The following is a 22211-nucleotide window of genomic DNA, read 5'->3' as shown; positions in this document are numbered from 1 at the left end:
TCAGCATGGGTGCAGGAAGCAGCACCAATGTAGTTGTCATTGCAGCATGGGAAGAGTTGGGGAGTGGTGTCAGTGTAGGATTGAAACATGGTCTGGTCCTTGCAGTCCATTTAATCTAATCCTCCTCTACAATCTCTGCTACTGAAAACTAATGTACTTGTTTTCCCATTCTAATGAAGGGTCAACTGTTTCTCTTTGTATAGATGTGGTCTGACCTGTTGAGTATTCCTTGCACATTTTGTTTTAATTTCAGATTTCAAGCATTTGCAGTTTTATGCATGTTCAATGCTTTCTTTTCTGGCAAACTGATTGATAATCATCCCAATATGCCAATTCCAATACAGTAAATATAACAAATGGTGAATAACTCACCTTTGGGATCGTCATTCACCAAAATGTTTATCTCTTTCTGTGTTCTTGGGCATGCTGACATGACATGTCACTGACACCGAGACAGAAATGTCCAGAATTCTTCCTCTGCTGCATATTTAATTTGGTATGAAGTATGCTGTAATTGATGCTTCCTAATAAATCAATTATCCACTTTTTTATTTCTCAGCCCTTTAGATAATCTCTGTCAAAATTTAAACTCTAATTTTGTACCAAATTCCCACCAATTCTGGGAGAGTTTTTTAAACCAAAGTTGGTGTTGACTCTGATCCAGTGACTGGATAATGGCTGGCCTCTTGTACGCAGATGAAAATGTCTTTTACATTCACCCTTTGAACTCTGCCTCATCGGTGTTTTAAGAACGATGGCTTGACTTGTACAGGAAATTCTGTACTTGCAAATGTCAGCATTTCACCATGCAGGACAAAGTGAAATCATCCCTTATTACTTTAATAATTTAGAGTGTTTAAGTTGCATGCTTCCTGCCTTTGCTTGAAATATTTGTGCAAATTCAAAGTAAATTTATTATCATATACATATATGTCACCATATACAACTCTGAGATTCATTTTCCTGCAGGCATGTTCAAAATAAATCCAGTAAGTATAATAGAATCAATGAACGACGGCATCATCAGGGCAGATAACCAGCGTGCAAAAGACAACAAACTGTGCACATACAAAAGAAAGAAATAATAATAAATAAATAAATAAATAAATAAGCAATAAATATTAGAACATGAGATAAAGAGTCCTTGAAAGTCAGTCCACATGTTGTGAGAAAACTTCAGTGATGGAATTGAGTGAAGTTCTCCCCTCTGGTTCATGGTTGAGGGGTAATAACTTTTCCTGAACCTGGTGGTGAGAGTCCTGAGGCTCCTGATATCTTCTCCCTGATGGCAGCAGTGAAAAGGGAGCATGACCTGGGTCGCGGGGTTACCTGATGATGGATGCTGCTTTCCTGCAACAATGCTCTGTGTAGATCCGAATCAGAATATCAACTGCATTTGTCATGAAATGTGTTGTTTTTACAGCAGCACCACAATCCATACACAGTAATAGAGTAAATATATATATATAGTAAACAGTAAAGTTAAAAAAGTAGATATTTTAAAAATAGTGATAAGGTGTTCATGAGTTCAATGCCCATTCAGAAATTGGTTGGTGGAGGAGAAGTTGTTCCAGAAAATTCATTGAGTGTGTGCATTCACACTTTTGTACCTCCTTCCTGATGGCAGCAATGAGAACAAGGCATTAACTGGGTGATGGAAGTACTTAATGACGATCCTTTTTGAGGCATCGCTCCTTGAAGCTACCCTGGATACTACGGAGGCTATTACCCATGATGGAGCTGACTAAGTTTACAACTCTGCAGTTTATTTCAATCCCATGTAGTACCCCCCCCCCCCACGCCCCCACCATACCAGATGGCGATACAGCCGGTTGGAAAGCCCTCTACCATACACATCTGTAGATATTTTTGTGTGCTTTAAATATTTTTCTTAAAAAATGAAACGATCACAGCCTAGAATAACGATTGAAAAATTAGTATCACTGTGGTTAATATTGCATCGGAAGCGATAAAAAAACTTATCTTCAAACGTGAACTCTGATATTCATCGCAGATACTGCCTGACCTGCTGAATACTTTCAGCATTGTGGTGTGAGATTTCCAGCGTCCGCTGTATTTCATTTGCTCATTACCGCAGTGTCCGTGGAGCTGGTTCCGTGCGCTCCCACAAGCATGGTCCGGCAGAACATTCACCTTTGTGGGATAGGGCATGCGCTTTGAAGAAGCCGGGGGTTTTTGTTTGGTGGGTGGGAGCGCTAATTGGCGCTGCCGCCGTGCGGCCGCTACCTCGCTGCTCTAGCCCGCTGCTTCGTGCGGGAGTCCGGCTTACAGAGTGGGAGGGCGAGGAGGCTAGGTTGCAGCTCTGCGACAAGACACCAGGTAAATCCAGCCATTGAATTGCATTCTCATTGTGCAGACATCTTGTTTGCTGCGTGGATATAAAAGCAATAGGCATTATAATCCTTTACTAGTCCGTTTACAGCAGCTCGAAGGCATTTTAATCGTTTGCAAGTCGTTGGTCGCTTTGTTCCCTATTTACTTGATAAAACCAAAATACGGAGGAGCCAAAGTGTTGGATATGATGCCGGAAATCCTTTTATGTCTTAATTTATATTTAATTCGCTAGAACTATTGCAATCCGTTGCCAATCAGTATATATATTACTGTTGACCTTTATCCGCCCCCTCCCACCGTGAAGAATACCCACCAAACATTTATAGAATTTCTCACTGTTTCATGTTGGGGCATTTAAATCTAGATTGTTTCAAATTAATCTTTATTCTGAGGGAGGCGTATTACGAATTCAAAAGCTGTACTACTTGCTCCGATTGCAAAATTGAAAGTAATATTTATGCAAGGTTTTTACAACTACCTTTTAAAAAAAATATATATATATTGTGTAGCTCTGGTGCGTGAACTTGACGTGAATGAATTGAATTCCATTATCCTGCGGGTTAGTTGTTGTGCGTTTCACTAATCGCTTCATTTTCCGTGTTCAATATTGATGCACGCGAAGATGCGCTGCTAAAAACGTCGATTGATAAACAAATAAACCTCGTGTTAACCTACCAAATTACCGGGTTGCAGAGATCAACTGTTGCCTACATTACTGCAAATTTTGTGCGAGGCATTTGTAGGAATTAGTATCTTGCCGCAAAATACTGGAATGTGAAAATGTATCTGCGGTGACTTAAACTCACTGCGAGCTGGAGACGGGATATTTTACGGCGATGGCTGATGAAGAGATGTATAGAGAAAGGAAGGTAGATCCCACGAATTCTATGCTGACTAGCAATTTTAATTTTAGGAGCATTTTAGCCGAAATAATGAAGAAATGTATAGACCATGACAGACTTATTTGGGTAAGTTAACATTTCTGTGACCAAGGGACACGGGTTGAATTTCTTTTCAAACTTTCAAAAGTGACCTGGAAGACGCTGCTTGCAGGAATATTAAAAATGAAATCAGTCAGGGGCTTCAAATGCAAATCTGCAGACATTCAAAGGGAAGTTACTTGTAGGAAAGGTATTGGGCATATGTCTGCTTCACAGCAACTTGAACTCAGTGAGCTGGAAGATTTGGAATTCTTATTTGATGTAACAGTTTTCATTAAAACTGGTGCTTCTCTCACAGTTATTTGAAAGAAGGCAAGGGCAGTTCTTGTCCTAAGTTACTCTGTTTATTTGTTTTGGATATTTGTGTGCCTTCTCCAGGATCATGTTGGCAAAATAACTTAATATTGTGGAGGAGCAACATCTCATAGTTTGTTTGGGTAGCCTAATGGCATGACACTTGATTTCTCCTATTGGTAATTTTTGTTTCCTCGTTCCTCAATTCCTCACTCGGGCTTTGTATCTTCTTTCACGTGCCTATCACCGACCCCTTGGTGCCTTCCTCTTTCACTTGCTCCCAAGGCTGACATTCAACTTTTGTCAGATTCCATCTTCTCCGGCCCTTCCATCTTTCCTACCCTCCTGGCTTCCCCAACCACCTTCCGGCTGGCCGCTTTCCCTCCCCCGTTCTTTTTATTTTGGCATCTTGCTCCTTTTTTTCCCTAGTCCTGAAGAAGCATGGCGGCCCAAAATGTCCACTGTTTATTCATGCTGCCTGAACCGCTGAGCTCCTCCAGCATTTTATGTGTGTAATTTAATATTTCATCAGTACACACAAAAGATGGTGCCTCACAAAAGCAGCCCTTGCCACCTGGGACCTGCACTCTTATTACCACTGCGTGGGATGAGGTACAAGGAATTGTACCTCATCCCACACTCAGTGTCTGAGGAACAGTCTCTTCCTCTTGCCATCAGATATCTGAATGGTTCATGAATTTACATTGCTATTCCTCTTTTGCACTGTTTACTTATAATTTATTGCAACTAATATAACCTTTTATGGCTTGCACTGTACAGCTGTCACTAAGCAGCACATTTCATGATGTGTCAATGATAATAGAGGGCAGGATTCTCAATAGTGTTGCTGAGCACAGAGCTTCTGGGATCCAAGTTCATTGTGCTTGAAGTGGCCACGCAGGTCGATAGGTGGCTAAGAAGGCCCATGGAATGCTTGCTTTTATTGGTTGTGGCATTGAGTTAAAAAGTCAAGAGGTTAAAATTGTGCAAGGCATTGGTGAGGCCAAATTTGGAGTATTGTGTACAGTTCTGGTCACCGAATTATAGGAAAGATGTCAGCAAAATAGAGTACAGAGGAGATTTACTAGAATGTTACCTGGTTAGTTACAGAGAAAGGTTGAACAAGTTAGGTCTTTATTCTTTGGAGCGTAGAAGGTTGAGGGGGGATTTGATAGAGGTATTTAAAATTATGAGGGGGATAGATAAATTTGACGTGGATAGGCTTTTTCCATTGAGAGTAGGGGAGATTCAAACAAGAGGACATGATTTGAGAGTTAGGGGGCAAAAGTTTGGGGTAACACGAGGGGGAACTTCTTTACTCAGAGAATGGTAGCTGTGTGAAACGAGCTTCAGGTAGAAGTGGTAAAGGCAGGTTCGATTTTGTCATTTAAAAAAGAATTGGATAGGTATATGGACAGGAAAGGAATGGAGGGTTATGGGTTGAGTGCAGGTCGGTGGGACTTGGTGAGAGTAAGCGTTCGGCACGGACTAGAAGGGCCGAGATGGCCTGTTTCCGTGCTGTAATTGTTATATGGTTATATTGCAATTTTATGAAACTCTGGTTGCACCATATCTACAGTATTGCATACAATGCTAGTCACCCCACTATAGGAAGGGTGTTGAGGTTTCGGAGAGGGAGCAGAAGAGGTTTACCAGGTTATTGCCTGGTTTAGAGGGCATGTGCTGTAATAAAATGCTGGATAAACTTGGGTTTTTTTCCCTCTGGTTGAGGGGAGATCTGATAGAGGTTTACAAGATTAAGAGAGGCATAGCTAGAGTGGACGGAGGGTACCTGTTTCCCAGAGTTGAAATCTCTAATACCGGAGGGCATGTATTGAAGGTGAAAGAGGGTGGGTTTAAGGGAGATGTGAGGGGCAAGATGTTTACTCAGAGAGTGGTGGATGCCTGGAATGTGCTGCCTGGTGTGGTGGTAGAGGCAAATTCATTAGAGGCTTTTAAGAGATGTTTGGATAGGCAGGTGGATAGGTATGGAAGCTGGAGGGATATGGCATGGTGTAGATAAGAGGGATTTGTGTTTGGGTGTTTTGATTTGCTTTTTAGCCGGTTCAGCACAGCATTGTGGGCCGAATGGCCTGTTCCTGTGCAGTATTCTTCTGTGTTCTATAAATCAGATTTTGATTCTGAATATAACTAAAGTAACAGACAGGGATGCAGTTATCATTACTATAAATTGTTCCATTAATTTAAAACTTCTGTTAAAATGGCACCTGCTGTCAATACAAAATTTTTGAATGGTGCTGAAATAGCAACACAAGTTGCATTTTCATTTTTTGGAGGTAAGTAGGCATCATTTATTGCCTAGCTCTAATTGTCCTCAGGAAGGTGATTGTGATCCACCTTGAACTACTGCCATTCTTGCAACTAAGAGGAATCTGTAGGTGGTGTGTCTGTTTCCCTTTCACTTCATTTTTGGTGGTTTGAGAGGTGCTGACAGAAGAGTGGGGACACCGGAGACTGCCCTGGCCTTCTGTCAAATAGCTATGGAGGCCAAGAGATTATCCATGTGTTGGATTGAGACCCTTTATTGGTCTGATGCAGTGACTATCCCTTTGCCCCCATAGAAGCAACTTGACCTGCTGAGGTCCTCCAGCCACTTGCTTTTTGCTGTCAAAGTGTTAGCTGGTAACTATAGCCCTTTTTGTCAGCAATCCACATTGCACAGCCAGTGGAGGAAATAGGGTGGTGGATACAGCACAGTGGGCTACTTTGTCAAAGATAGTCTCAAACATATTGAGTGTTGTTGCAATTGCAACCATCCAGCAAATGGAAAGTGTTCATTAATACTCCAGACTTGTGCCAAGTAGATGGTGGAAAGGTTTTGGTATCAAGAGGTGAGGCTCTCACTGCAGATGAATGGCCTCTACTCTCATGAAGTCAATTAATATGTTTAAAGCTCTAATGTCACCATATGCAGTACAATACTGAGATTCATTTACTTGTGGGTCTACTCAGTAAATCCATAGTAGAATATTAACTGCAGTAAAATCAAAGAAAGATCACACCCTTGGATGCTGGTCCATTTGAGTTACTGGCCAGTGGTAACTCCCGGAATGGTGGGGGAACTTGCTGATTAGGACCAAGATTCTGTATAGCAGGGGTTCCTAACCTGGGATTGACAGACCACTTGCTTAATGGTATTGTTCTATGGCATTAAGAATGTTGGGGACCCCTGCTTTATGGGCTTTGAAAAGTATTGCAACATCAGCATGCCATGAGATAGTTTAGAATTACGCTAGCTCACTTAGTTTACAAACGTTTGTAGAATTATGCTAGCTCACTTAGCTCCTCAGGTTTCTGTAAGGTTGTCATATTCCCGAGCATCTTTCAATATCCTTACAAAAATGACCTCTCTTTGAATGTCTGCAGATTCTGTATTTGAAAGCCCTCATAACTTCACTTCTAATATTCCTACAGACAGCATCTTCCAGATCATTTCTAAAAGTTAATTTTGAGGAAAATGTTTACCTGTTGCTTTCAACCTGAGCCCTTTAGTCTTTGAAATTTCTGTTATTTGACCCTAAGTCTGTGATACTGTGTACATTTCCTAATTCTTTTTGCTGAAGTGTTTCCCACACATTTCTCTGTATTATATTTTGGCTGTCTGACCATTCTATCAGCTTGGGTGCTCTGTGCATTTGATTATTATTAGCCACACTGTTTACCATGTCTGTACGTTTTGAGTGATCTGCAGATTTTGAAGTGTTACTCTGTGCACCCATAATCGAGTCACTAAAACACTTAAAAAATGGTTATTGTAAATTGTCTCATGATTAGGCTCAGATTAAATCTGGGGATTGCTGGGCAGTGTGGCTCGAAGGGCCTATTCTGTGATGTATCTCAATAAATAAATGACAAATGTTAGCCTTTTTGTGATGATCTGTGAAGTTAAATGGATGTTCTCTACAAAATATGGCTTAATGATAAGTAAATGTAGGGCATTCAGCTCTTGGAGCCTCGACTGCCATTTAGTTATATGAAGGCTATTCTGCATCACAATAACCTATATGTATCTTCGCTCCGGTTCTCATAATAACGTACATTAGTCATGAGAGCTTCAGTTTGTCCTGGCATATAGAGCCATTTAGAGAGAAGGATTCCAGATTATGATAACATTCGATGTGGGAAAAGTACATCTTGATCTTAAATTGAATAGCCTTGCTCTAATTATAAGTTTCTTAATATATAACTTAGTATCTGTGAGAATTCATGGCTTCAAGCCAGCATACTATCAATCTTCCACCTTGTCCAAGTGCCATAGCTAGAGTTTGGATTGATGGTACAATGTCCAGCAAACTGTTAACCCATGCAAAATTGTATGATTTAATACAATTGATATGGTGGCCTAGCTGTAATGTAGGACATAAAGGCAAAAATTCTCAGAGGAGGAGATTTATGAGACAATGATATTCATCTGTATGGATATTTAAAGGAAAGAGTTGATTAAAAACAAGCCAACATGATGGTGAAGTGCAGTGGGTGATGAATTGGGCACAGGCTACTGCAGACTCATTCATCATCAACAAAGTAAAAAAACATTATTTTTAATTGAATATTCTAAAGAAATATCTGTGCAGTAAAATTTAGTAACCAATCTGGTTTTACAAGGGGAAGATTCAGTTTTGAAGAGAGTGAATTCCCAAACAGACAGTGATGGGTTTGACAATATATTTTACTTAGAACATGTATTACGAAGACTTGTGCAAGGCAATTAAGATAAAAGATGAGGGTATTCAGGAATATTTAGAATAAGAATCTAACTCTGGCTTAAGAGTAGAAAGCAATTTGTTGGTAGTATTTCACTGAAATGGGAAGAAGAACTAGGTGTGGTGTACTAGGAATTGGTGCTAGGAAATCTCTATTGTATCTGCTGTACGTAAGATTCAGAATTCCAGTGCCAAGCCGAGAATGATAGTTAAATTGGTTTAATATTGTCGCATGTACAGAGGTGCATGTTCTATAAGGTTGTCATAGCCAGGGGTGGTAATGGGGATGAGCTCCTCTATCTATTAGATGCTCCCCATGATGTGTGCCTCAAATAGCCTCCAACAGCCAAGTTCCACTCCAGCTTTTACATGTGGATTAGCTGCTAAGCCCGGAAGAACCATGTCTGTTGACAGGAGAAGGGGCAAAGGCGGGTTACTGGTGCCTTAAAGCTAGTTGCGTTGGGCAGATCGGGCTCATCAGCTGTGATTGGCAGCTCATCGAGGAGAAGGAAAACGCGATCTCAAGGCTCCTGCCTTGTGGCTCTCCCACTCTTGCAGAAGGCTTTGGGTGTAAACCCCAGCGAAACATCCGGAGCTGGAGTCTCTAAGGTAGTCCTACGTTGAGTCCAACACTGACCGGCAGCTTCTGCGATGCCACCTATGCCAAAATGTATCGGGTCTCTGCCGTTCCTTTGAATTCATCAGTCGTGTGCAGAGAGGGAGCCTGCTGCATGGGCAACGTCTTGGTCTTTATATCGTACTGCCCTGGCTTGCTTGCCTACTGGTTTGTGTATCACATGGACAGCTGGCACATGACATCCATGGTCGGCCCCAGCCAATCCGAGACTGAGACAGTGGAAGAATTTGTCTTGTGCGTCATTCATTCAGATCAGCTCATTGCAACTGGGCATGGAGGTGGTACAAGGTAAAACAGTAACACAGTCCAAAATAGTGTTATAGTTACAGAGAAGGTGCAGTGCAGATGGACTACACGGTACAAGGTCATAATGAGGTAGGTTGAGGGAGTGAGAAGTATACGCAGGAAGCTGGTTTCTGTGATGTGCTGAGCTGTCCGTACAGCTCTGCAGTTTCTTGCATTCTCGGACAGAGCTGCTGCCTTACCAATACATAATGATTCTGGACAGGGTGTTTTCCATGATGCATCAGTAAACGTTGATGAGGGTTTAAAGAGGGCATGCCAAATTTCTTGAACCTCCCGAGGAAGTAGAGGTGCTGGTGAGTTTGTTTGTTTATAACATACGACGTGGAATAGGCCATTCCAGCAATTTGAGCCATGCACCTCAGTTATTGAGGACAGAGAGTGGGAAGGGGGCAAGGATAGAGGAATCATGGTTGGGAGAGGGAAGGGAGCGGGAAGCAGCAGGGAGACTTTCTGCAATGATCAATAAAGCAATTGTTTAGAATCTAATGGCCTTGCCTGGTGTCTCAGGGCTGGGTGTGTCGACACAGGCACCACTCCCCACCCCTGGCACTCCTTCTCTGCCACCTGTCCTACACCCCTCCCATGGAGCTCCACCCTCGCCATTCCCAGTATCCTATGCTCCTGCCAGTTTTACAAACTTTCTATCTACTCCATGTTGACAAGTACCGTACTGTGCAAAAGTCTTAGGCACCCTAGCTATGTACATCTGTGCCAAAGCGTACAGTTTAATAAGAGTAATTAATCTATTTAGTGTTTTCTTCAAACTTACTTTGAGTACTGTGCTTAACACTAGTTAAATTAATAATTTCAAGTATTTAAGACAATACATAGAAAGTCACAAGGTTGATAGATGGACTTAGAAATTGGCTCACAGCTTTTGAGAAGTAATAGATTTGTATAATAAATAATTTGAAAGGGATAAATTTGGAAAATTCTTTTAACTTGCATGAGAGATGCATGACCATGAACTCAAAATAGAATTGAAGTGAAGAATATCTTTGCCGAGAGTTACAAATGCCCTGAATCAATTTGTACACACAGTGGACGGAGTAGAGAGGCAGTATCCATTCTGTTCTTTGGAATGCTTGAACTAAAGTATCAAAATGGTCTTTAAGTTAAAATTACTGGTTATTTTAAGGTAATAATGCATCACAGAACCAAATTTTCTTTAAAGTAATTGAACAGAATTGTTGATGGCATGAATATGGAGTCACATGGAGGTGTTTTGTAGATATGAAGTTCTGGATTCTGTTACATGTCCATTCAGCAAACTAAATATGAAGTGCAATTGAGGCAAAAGTGTATCATTCATTCATTATATGCCATGTCATGACATGGGTCGATCGTGGTCTTGACATTATTGTTCTTGGCAATCAGAGTCTAGCTTGTGGAAATCCAACACACATCAGACAATGCTGAATGTACTCATTGGTTGTTGCAGGATCTATTGGAGAGAGAAAAACAGACTCAACATTTCAAAAATGAAGTGTCAGTGAAGTGACAGAGAACATTTGGTAAATGCACTCAGTACACATGCAGAGACAGATACACACACGCAGGGTTTTATGCGCAGACACACATTCATTTCTATAGATGCTGTCTGACTTGAGTTGCTTTGGATTTCCAGCATCTGTACACTTTCTCATGTTTGTCATACACACAAACATCGCCCTGTCATTCTCCGTCACTGCGCTGAGTGAACACACTTCAGTGTCTTCCCCGGTGTATTCCCATAATGGGTCCTAAACCGAGCTGATGCACTCGGGTTGGCTTTATGGTGTCTTTCCTGCCATGCATGGTGAAATATTCCATTACTTCAGTAATGGGGATGTGTAAATGTCTCTATGTTGTTTGTATACTGTACTAAAGGTAGATATTTATTTTGTGATATGAGTGTTACTACATTGTGGGGTGCATCATATTCTAATTCATGTGTAGTCTTAAATTAACTTTGTGGGTAATTAAAGATGGTATGTCCCGGTGCCTAATAAATAGGGCTTTTCACTCTCTGAAAGGGACAGATTGGGAATGCCAAGCATTCATAATGGACAAGAATATAAGTTTGGCATTTTAAGTATTATGTTTTCTGGTTGTGAATATTGGCATTTTTTCTTTTCATTATTTTCCCAAATTTTTATCAGTTTGATTTTTGTCGCAACTAAAGTGCTAAGTGACTCCAGCCATTTTTCCTTTGGTCGTAACCCGCGTATCTAACTCTCGGTATGAAATCTTGATTCTTGTTCCTCATTAATGCTTTGTAATGAGTGCATCCAGCATTTTCTGTTTTGGTGTTAAATACAAAATGTTTATCTGTATTTTACTCTGAGCATACAATTGAGCCTGTATATTTTGCTGCCATTTCTTTTATGTAGTTACAGCTAGGGTTAACGCTGTCAGGTAGGCAGCATGTTATGTATTTGCCCAGCAAAAGTACAGACTGATGTTCATTAATTAAAATCTAAGCTAAACTTCAGCCCATGGCTGTCTCTGGAAGCTAAATGGTTTTCCTTGTGCATCAATCAATCAATCATGTTCTAAGACTCAGGAGCAGAATTAGGCCATTCCGTCAACAAGGCTGTTCTGTCATTCCATCGTGGCTGATTTATTATCATTCTCAATCCCATTCTCTTGCCATCTCCCTGTAACCTTTGACACCCTTACTAATCAAGAACCTAACAACCTCCACTTTAAAGATACCCAGCGACCTGACCTCTACAGATGCCTGTAGTAATGAATTCCACAGATTCACCACCTTATGGCTAAAGAAATTCCTCATATCTATTCTAAAGGGACATCATTCTAATCTGAGCTTGTGCCCTCTGGTCCTGGACTCTCCGACTATAGGAAATATCCTCTCCATATCCACACTATCTAGGCCTTTCAGTATTTGGTACATTCCAATGAGATCCCCACCACCTTCTAACCCCCAGTGAGTAAAGGCCCAAACCCATCAAATGCTCCTCGTACGTTAACCTTTTAGTTCCTAGAATCATTCTCTTTGGTGGCAAGGAAGGCAAATGCAGTGTTAACCATCGTTGTGAGAAGACTAGAACGTAAAAACATGGATGTAATGCTGAGGCTCTGTAAGGCATTGGTTAGACCGCACTTGGAGTATTGTGAGCAGTTTTGGGTCCTATGTAGGAAAAGATGTGCTGGCATGGAAGAAGGCCCAGAGGAGATTTACAAGAATGATGCTAGAAACCAAATAGTTAATGTATTAGTTTAGTTGATGATTCTGGGCCCGTATTCACCAGAGTTTAGAAGAATGAGGTGGGAATCTCTTTGAAACCTGATGAATGTTGAAAGGCCCAGATAAAGTGAAGATGATGTTTCCAGTAGTAGGAGAGTCTAGGACCCAATGACAGTCTCAGAATTGAAGGATGTCCCTATAGAGCAGGTGAGGAGTTTCTTTAATCAGAGAGTGGTGAAGCTGTGATATTCATTGCTGCAGGCAGCTGTGAGGCCAGATTTGTCATGTATTTAATACTTCAGTAATATTTGAGTAAAATTGTAAATATATTGTTTGATTAATCATTCTTCACTGTTTACATAATTCATCATGGCTTGTATGTGGATAGCGTATATCCTTACACAACCACATCACGTGTGCATCTCAGTGCAAGTAAAACAAAACTGAGACTCCTCTCTTGCGCTCCCTTGTTTTACTTTTGATTCATTTTATATTTTGGAGTTGCAAACCATTAGTGGTGGTGATAAAAGTTTAAACAAACCCAGGATAGCAACCTACCTGTTGAAGTGCAATGAGACATTTGAGTTTTTAAAAATTGCAGCAATTCTTATTTACTTCACGAGAAGAGAAAGACGTTTCTGTGTTTTTTTAAAAAAAGCAGAAAATAGATACTCTTCCAGATTGATCAACAGTAAGCACATGGTAGTAATCATAAATATTTAAAAAACTGACATTTCTGGCAATATTAGAAAGATAGATGTATAAAAATTGCACAAAAAGATAAGTGCATATTGTATACTGAGCGGATTGAGCAGTATCTGAAGCAAATGAAATGGCCGATGAGAAGTAAGTGCCAGTTTTGCTGACTGCATTGGGTTTAAAGGTATATAGTTTGCTTATAAGCTTGACTGCTCCAACCAAACCAGCTGAAATGAGCTTTCCTGATATTGTGAAAGTAATGCAGGAACCTTAGGAATGAAACAACTTCAGGTTTCATAAAGCAGGATCAAAAGGAAGGGGAGCCCATTTCAGCATATGAGGCTGTCACAGCATAGTCTGTTCAGTGATGGGCTTAAACATGTACTGAAAGCTTGTTTAGTTTGTGGAATCTTGCAAGAAAACATCCAAAATAGCTCCTAACTGAAGCACAACTGACATTTAAAAGAACAGTTGAATTAGCTGTGTCAGACAGAGATGCAATTGAGTCACAGTCAGGAGTGAAACTGAACATGAACAAAATTGCAATGTCTAAACAGAAGTCAAACAAGTTGTGTTACTGTCGTGGCAGCGTCTCACATACACCAGACCAGACCAATGCAGGATTAAAGGTGAAATTTGCTGAAAATGCAACAAAGTAGGACAAATACAAAGAGCATGTTGAGCAGACAAAAATAAATCCGCTGCACAGGAAAGAGATAAAAGATTTAAAAAGTCAAGTGGCAGTTTCACAATCAACTCTTAACTGGATGTTGATGAAAAATCTGATAGTGATGCGAATGACACGGAATTTATAATGTGGAAACTAACAAGAGGCAAGCAATATGGCTTACAGCAGAAGTGAACAGCATTAATTAAACTGGAGTTGGACATTGTCTCTGCTGTTTCAGTTATTCTACAAAAAGAGTCTGAAGGTCATTTCAAAGGTACTGAACTGAAGCCTGCAGATGCCCAACTAAGAACTTGTACTGGAGAAAAGGTAACTCCTATGGGAATGACATTTGTAGCAGTAAAATACAACAGCCAACAAGCCACATAGAGCTTTTCTGTGTTCAATACAGGAAAGCCAGCATTGTGGAGTCATGAGTGGCTGGGACAATTAGAACTTGACTGAAGATACATCCACCAACATTCCCTCAAAACAGTCAACTGAAAACGAATTAAGAAAGGTACTAGCTAATGCCACAGCGTTATTCAAAGATGGCATTGGAAAATGCAAACATATCAAGGGTATAATAGCTTTAAATGACAGTTCCACAGCTGAGCTTTACAAAACATGTCCGCTTCCTTATACCATCTGTGATAAAGTAGATAGTGAGCTGGATTGCATGGAGGCTGAAGGAATTCTGTCAAGCTTGAGTGGAGCCGATGGACAACGCTGGTGGTTCCAGTAGCCAAGAGTGGGTCTGTCAATATCTGTGATTATTTAAAATAACCATTAACCCAGTACTGAAAGCAAATCAATACCCTCTGCCCAGGATAGAGGATTGTATTGCAAGCCCTTCTGGAGGGAAACACTTCAGTTAGCTGAGGTCTATTTGCAGATGGAGATGGAAGAAGAGTCCAAAGTGTTTCTCACTCACAGAGGGCTTTATCACCCTTGGGAATAGCAGCTACACCTGCACTCTGGCAAACTGCTATAGAGCAGGTGCTGTAAGGCTGCCCAGGTACTCTGTGTTACCTGGATGATATACTGTTACTGGTATGGATGGCAAGGAACAGAAAGGAAATGTAATAAACTTCAGAAGACTGAGGTCAGCGCACAACTCAATGTTTTTAATGAAGCACCACTTACTGTGGTAATTTTTCAAGAGTCCTAAAAAATTTCTGGCAGAGGTGGATGCCCCAAGGCTAAAGGATGTGTCAGCGTTGTTTGTGGTCCTTTTTAGGATTTGTTAATGACTATATCAGATGTCAGACACTGTACTCACACATTATGATCCACGTCATCCAGTGAAGCCAGTGGGTCGTGCCTCGCCTTACGGTACAGGTACAGTCATGTCACATGTTGTGAGGGATGGAAGAGATTGCCCAAAGCCTTTTCATCACATTCGCTGCAGAGAAAAATTACGCGCAGATTGACAGAGAGACCTTGAGTCTGGTTTGGGGTGTAAAATGGTTCAACCATTACCTGTATGGGAGAGAGTTTACCCACATTACTGATATCAATCATTGTGTCCAATTTCAATTCACAGAAGGATGTTCCACCAACAGCAGTAGCACAAATGCAGAGATGGGCTCTGTTTCTTGGAGAACACAATTACAAGATTGAACTCAAGGATAGCTAATCATGGAAATACCGATGGATTGTCCCGTTAACCCTTGGAAAAGGAAATATCTGAACATTTTACAAAAGAGGACACTTATCTTGATGTATTGTCCCTGTTGCAATTCAAAAGTCACCTTATTACAACAGAGATGATCTAAAGGGAATTCAGAGAAGATCTCACACTATCTCTTGGCCACCCAAAATTGCTGGAATGTGTCGCAGAAATTCTAGACTCCCCATTTTAACTAGTGCCGGGATGAACTTGACCTTGATGGAATTTGTCTTGTGTGGGGATTGAGAGTTGTTGTTCAATTCAAGCTGAGAGCAAAAATGTTGGAGGAGCTGCGTACACGACCGTCATCAAGGCGTGGTGAAAATGAAAGCATTGGCTTGAAGTTTTGTCTGGTGACTTCAGATAGATCAGCAGATTGAGCAGGTTGCCATGCATTGTTTGGGATGCCAACACTTCCAGAAGAACGATGTCCAGATTTGTCAGAACCACTTCCTGCAGTCTGAGTCAACTCCTACAACCTGAGGAGGCCCAGAACCTGAGATTGATTCATACCCACGAGTCTCAGCTGCCAAGCAGAGTGACTACCCTGTCAGAAAAGACATGATCCCATAAGTGTAAGAAATCCTCCACAGTGATTAAATCTTTAGGCCTTAATGGGACAATTTTAAATTCACTATGCTGTGGATGTCTCTCGTAGCTGTATTTTATAGTTTATGTGTTTGTATATAAGTTGAGTTACATTCTATACTGAATTGAAGTTCATAGCTAAGCAGGGTGCTGTGTACTTAATATTTCAGTTATATTTGAGTAATATTGTAAATATATTGTGTAGGCATTCTTTGTTTACATAATTCATTACAAGTGAAATGTTAAGTATGTGAATAAATGTGTCATTATGCCACCATGCTATATGCATGTGTCTCGCTTAAAAACAAAACTAAAACACGCATCTCTCGGGGCTCCCTTGTTTATCTTTAAATTATTTTTATGTTTTGGTGTTACAAAATGTAACAAAGTCATTGAGTATACAGTGGATTCTGATTAATTGGGACACATCAGGTCCAGTACATTTTGGTACAATTAAATGACTGTCCCAATTAGCAGACGTTTCATGGAAATAATTAAAAGGGTATAGAGAAGACATATTCCTTAACTGAGTAACAAATTATGTATTTAAATGAAATGCAAAACAAATTAGAACAATAGCAATGCTAATACAGTACTATAAAACTGTGGATTAGTTCATATAGTTATCGACAGGAATTCCTATAGTGTACACTGCTGTATTCTTTTGATTGACTATAAATGAACAAAATCAGTGCAGGTAATGGATTGTCTTCATACAATGGTTTTGACAATAGCATCCTCGAAATCTAGTTCCTAACTTTCTGAAGCCATGAAACCATTTCAGCTTCTCTCATGGCAGTTTCTGGCATCACCAAGCCTGAATGCTTGAAACTGCATTGAGCAAAACAATTCTGAATTGTTTTACTGCTTATTTCTTGCTTACAAAAAAAATCACTACTTTTTGAACACAAACAGACACAACTGCTGCAATTTAAAACTGTTCACTCTAAGCGCATGTAGCGTCTAACGTCACACAAGTGCATGTGACTGATGCTAGTTAGAAACTGTGTTCAGCAGCAGTCCCTTTCCCCAATAAAGCAGCAGCGTGTCCCAAATAAATGAAGAGAATATTGGCTATTTTCTCAATTAGTTTTTGTTCTTTAAATGTTCTCCCCCCCCCCAAAAACAGCTGCCCCCATTAACTGATGGCTCAATTAACTGGAATGTTTTTCAAGCAGAGGTTGATAGGTTCTTGATTGGTAAGGACGTTAACCTTTATATGGGTAAGGCAGGAGAATGGGGCTGAGAGGTAAAATATCAAAATGATCAAATGGTGGCAAGTGTTTCTGGGCTGAATGGCCTAATTCTGCTCTTGTGTCTTATGGTCTTTAAGGACTGCTGCATCCATGCTTATAAGCTGCCTAATAAACTGTAGACATTGATGCATATCAAATGATGCTTCCCCACTGGAATCTTTTATATTTGCATAATTTTCTGTTAATTGGTTTAGAGAGCTCAGATGATGCACAATGAGCCTTTCCATTCCCCCCCCCTTCCCCCGATGCAGTGCCAGTTCTTGATCCATCGGAACAGTTTTGAGAGCTTTGCAGCTGATTCTAACGCATCTTGAAGATGGGAGATTTATTTCTGCATTGTTCAAAGGAGCAGAAGGAAAAAATTGAAGTCACCTCCCCTCAGTCTAACTGTGATAACACAACTGGTCACTTGACCCACTTGGTGAATAGGACCTCCTTCCTTGCGTGTATTTGACTTCTATGTCTCTTTCATTAAATTTAACATTCAAAGTGAATTTTATGATCAAAGTACACACCATATACAACTTCCAGATTCATTTTCTTGTGGGCATACTCAATAAATCTATAACAAAGGAACCATAACAGAATCAGTGAAAAACTGTCCGAATAGGGCATTCAACCAGAGTGCAGAAGACAACAAATGGTGCAAATGCAAAAACATAATAAATATTGAGACTTGAGATGAAGAAGCATTGAAAGTGAATATTTCAAAGATGGGGCAAGTGAAGTTGACTGAGGTTATTCCCTTTGGCTCAAGAGTCTCTTTTACCATTGGTGGTGTTGATCCTGAGGCTCCTTTGGGAGCAGTGAGAAGAGAGCATGTCCTTTGTGGTGGGGGTCCCTGATGATGATTTCCTGTGGCAGTGTTTCATGTAGATGTGCTCAGTGGTGAGGAGAGCTTTACCTATGATGGACTGGGCTGTATCCACTACTTTTTGTAGGACTTTCTGTTCAAGGGCATTGGTGTTTCCATGCCACGCCATGATGCAGCCAGTCAGTAACTTAGAAGCTCTATCCCTTTTTTCCTTAATAACTACCTTCTTCAGTGGAATCATAGTAGCCTGCAAGAACAGGGCGGGTTGCTGCAATGACTATTGACCAGCCACTGAAGTGAAGTACTTGGACAGAACAAAAGGGACCTGTGCAGAATGGAAAACAAGCGAGAGAATTCCCCATCACTGAATACATTTACGTATTTACATGGAGTGCTGCCACAGGAAAAGAGCATCGATTGTCAAAGAGGTCATTTCATCCCAGGCCATATTCTCTTCTCAATGCTGCTGTCAGGTAGGAAGTACTGAAGACTTGAGAGCCACACCACCGGGTTCATGGACAGTTATTAACCTACAGCCATTAGGCTCTTGAGCCAGCGAGAACTTCATTCGCCACCCGACTGAATTGATTCTGTGACCTACAGACTCACTTTCAAGGACACTTTACAACTCGATGATATTTTAATTTGCTGTTTGCCTTTTTGACATTGGTTAATGTCAGTCTACATCTGTTTTTGTATTTTATTGTAAATTCTGTTACATTTTCTTGCAGGCATTTATATGAAAGAAATACATCTCAAGATAATACATGGTGACATACTGTGAATGTATTTTGATAATAAATTTAGTTTGAACTTTGAACTCAGTGCATTCACAATTGTATAAACAGTTCAAACACCATTTACAAATGTGTTTATGATATCACTGTTATTGGTAAAATCTCAAATAGTGACAAGCAGGTGAATAGGAGTGAGATAAATTGGCTGGTTGAGTAGTGTCAGAACAAAAACCTCACACTCTATGTCAGCCAGATCAAGGAATTGATTATACTGGACAACAAAGATTTTGCTTCCTGGATACCTTTAGGTGTATCTTATGAATTTTGGGCTACAGATAATGAAAATCACCATGAAATTTCCCTACATGCACCCTTTTTTTGAAATCACTTATGTTTATCATTCAATTCATAATTCAAGTCATTTAAAATGTTGCCTACAATGTAAGCTGGAAAGTTTCCTATCTTGTCCTGGCATGCTTGGGCATGCTTAGGCAGCCCGGCTGCTGCATGGCAGGACAGGTTTAGTAATAATTATTGGGTTCAGGATGGTAAGGATGAAATTTGTTATCACCAGGCACAAAAAATTCTATAGAGGATTTTGATATTTGGGACAGATGCTTCCAGAATAACTGATGCCAAGATTAAGGAAAGTACTTTTGTTGGTTCACAAATCCAACAGGTCATCAATGACAGGCAATTTGAAGAATTTCTAGTGGGACTGGAGAAAATCACATGGAAGGCATTCGAGGAAATGTTGAAATTTTTCTCAGCATCTATAGAGCACCAAACTACATGCAGCTGGTTGAAAACATGCTTCAATCATATAAAACCATGAAATGCACTAAAGATTCATTTTCTGCATTCCCATTTAGACTTCTTCCCTGCAAATCTTGGTGCTGTTAGTGACAAGCATGGTGAAAGGTTTCACCAGGACATTGTGGTCATGGAGAAAAGATACCAGGGCAACTGGAATCCATCAACGCTGGCGAATTATTGTTGGACACTTAAGCGAGAAGCCTCAGACATTGAGTAGAAATGAAGATCATTAACAAAATATTTTAACTTGGTTTGGCTATTGCAAAGCATCAGCACTATTGTGCAATTAAACATTATATTCAGTAAAAGTTAATTTGTTGTTTTTCCAAATTCCTACATGATACATGTAGTCTGAAATTATATTTGTGTTCATCTTCAAGCAGTCTATCATAAACAAAAAAAATTCAGAGGAAGCAGCACTTTTGAAAAAATTTGTTGTCCGATGTTATGGACATCACTAAGGGGAATTTAGGGGAACATACTTCATCAAGTAGTCAGCATTGCAAAAAGCGGAGACCTTTAAGTTCCTGGGCATCAATAGCTCAAAGTATCTGCCCTGAATCATGAAGAAGCACCTCGGTAGCACTATTTCAGTAGGAGTTTCAGCAGACTTGGGATGTCACTAAAGACTGTTGCAAGTTTCTATAGATTTATGAGAGAGCTTTCTAGTTGCTTGACTCCCTGGTATGTAAGCATCAATGCACAGGATTGCAGGAGACCAGTGCACAGGACCTCGAGGGTTATAGTTCCATGGTCAGAACCGTCCCCACCATTGAGAGCATCCTCAAGAGGCGCTGCCTCAAGAAGGCAGCAGGCCTGATTAAGGACCCGGGATTTGCCCTCTCATTACCACTATCAGGGAGGAGGTACAGGAGCCTGAAGACACAGACCCAACATGAGCAGTCCCTGAGTATTCCTCTTTTGTTTTGTAATTTGTAGTAATTTTGTCTTTCCACTGTACTGCTGTAGCAAAACAACTGGTACATGTAAGATAGTGATAATAAACTTGATTCTGATTTTGTTTTGAGATAGGTAGATGGTGTAAGGCACTGTTCAATGAACCTGGTCTAAAGAGGAATTGTGCAGTTTCCAGTTTAACACATGTTTTGATGTTAACCTTAACATTTCAAATCTGTTTTTGGCCAATTTCATGATTTTGTTTCAGATCTTTTTGCACTTTAGAGCATGGATGAGCTCACTATTAAAAAGTGAAATCCTATTTCTGACCAACGTTTCTCAAGGCACGCCAGATCACTATACCTCCCCGTTCCCGTGTCACACTCGGATTCCCGCATCACACGTTAAGGAAAGCTGTGCCAAAATCTCATACCTCATTGATTTAAAAAAAAATACTGTAAATTCAAAGGGATTCAGCAGTTATGTTAAGCATTGTTTGCAAAGCATTGTGTTCTCCTCATTTAGAGAAATTGTTCTGGTATTCTTTCCACCCAAGGGCTTTACTGCTAATATTGATTTTAATTTTATTTCAGAAACCTGGTAATCACATGAATAGAATTGTAGTGTGTTCATTGTTACAAACCATACAAGCAAAATTCATCCTCGATGCTGAAATGAGTCAGGATCAAGACATCTAAAATATCCCTGCAATAACTTTGCCTTGGCCTGCTGACAGGAAGACCTTAAGTTCAAAGTACACTTATTATTGAAGTATGTATGTATTATACAACCTTGAGATTTGTCTCCTTACAGGCAGCCATAAAACATGAATTGTTGGAAACTATTTATTGAGATACAGCATGGAATAGGCCCTCAAGCTGCACCGCCCAGCAGCCCCCGATTTAATACTAGATTAATGACAGGGCAATCGACAATGACCAATTAACCAACCAACTGGTACATCTTTGGACTGTGGGAGGAAGGTGAAGTACCCGAGGGAAAGTATAAACTTACAGAGAGTGGCAGGAATTGAATCTGAGTCTCTGGTAATGTAAAGTGTTGTGCTAACCACTAGGTAACCATGCCAGCAATGCTGGTGAAATGCAGCAGATCGTGCAGTATCTGTGAAAATGAAGTTAATGTTTATGGGATGATGACCTTGCATTCTAACCAGTCAATTCTAATGCAAACTGGATACTTGAAATTATTGAATTCGGTTTTGTGTCCTTTGGGTTGTAGATTCCCAAACAATGCCATTCCTCAAGCTTGCATTAGTCATTGGGACTAAACCAAGCCAAAAGGAGAAAGGACAGAGTGAAAATGTGACAATTTTACTATGACAACGACTTGGAAGCACAGGGCCCCCTTATTCGAAGGAGGTATTTTACAAGTTGGTCCCCTAATCTATGCGTCACTTCTTAAATTTGAAAGGTGCTACATCGATAGCATTGAATGCAGGCACTCCAAAATGAAAGATGCACAAGTGAATTATTGCTTTGCCTAGGAGTGTTTTTTGAGCCTTCCCTTGAAGAGAGGATTGTGACTTGTGTCTGAGGAAGTTGAACTACCAGACACTGAAATCTAAAGCAGCACACAAAATGTTGGAGGAACGCAGCGG

At 40.4% G+C, this 22211-nt stretch overlaps 1 protein-coding gene and 1 long non-coding RNA gene across 10 annotated transcripts in view; one reads left to right on the top strand and one right to left on the bottom strand.

Annotated features, from left to right (window-relative positions):
• Positions 1-819: 819 nt before the first annotated feature.
• Positions 820-2114, bottom strand: LOC132392494 (uncharacterized). Its single transcript, XR_009511563.1, has 2 exons — positions 1980-2114; positions 820-1361 (listed from the first exon to the last, which is right to left on the bottom strand). It is a non-coding gene; the product is annotated as an uncharacterized LOC132392494 (long non-coding RNA).
• Positions 1355-22211, top strand: part of b3galt1b (UDP-Gal:betaGlcNAc beta 1,3-galactosyltransferase, polypeptide 1b) — a 192080-nt gene continuing 171223 nt past the window's right edge. For 5 of the 9 annotated variants that reach the window (XM_059966396.1, XM_059966398.1, XM_059966395.1 and 2 more), the window contains exon 1: positions 2111-2340. The gene's annotated coding sequence lies outside the window, so the exon portion shown is untranslated. Of the gene's footprint in view, positions 2341-3018; positions 3225-22211 lie in introns of those variants that run through there. The other 4 variants (XR_009511561.1, XR_009511562.1, XR_009511560.1 and 1 more) reach the window with 3 other exon arrangements.

Source organism: Hypanus sabinus, chromosome 4, assembly GCF_030144855.1.
Source record: "Hypanus sabinus isolate sHypSab1 chromosome 4, sHypSab1.hap1, whole genome shotgun sequence".
NCBI lineage: Eukaryota > Metazoa > Chordata > Chondrichthyes > Myliobatiformes > Dasyatidae > Hypanus > Hypanus sabinus.
The sequence above is the reverse complement of the archived record's forward strand: the minus strand, read 5'-3'. Positions and strand labels throughout refer to the sequence as shown.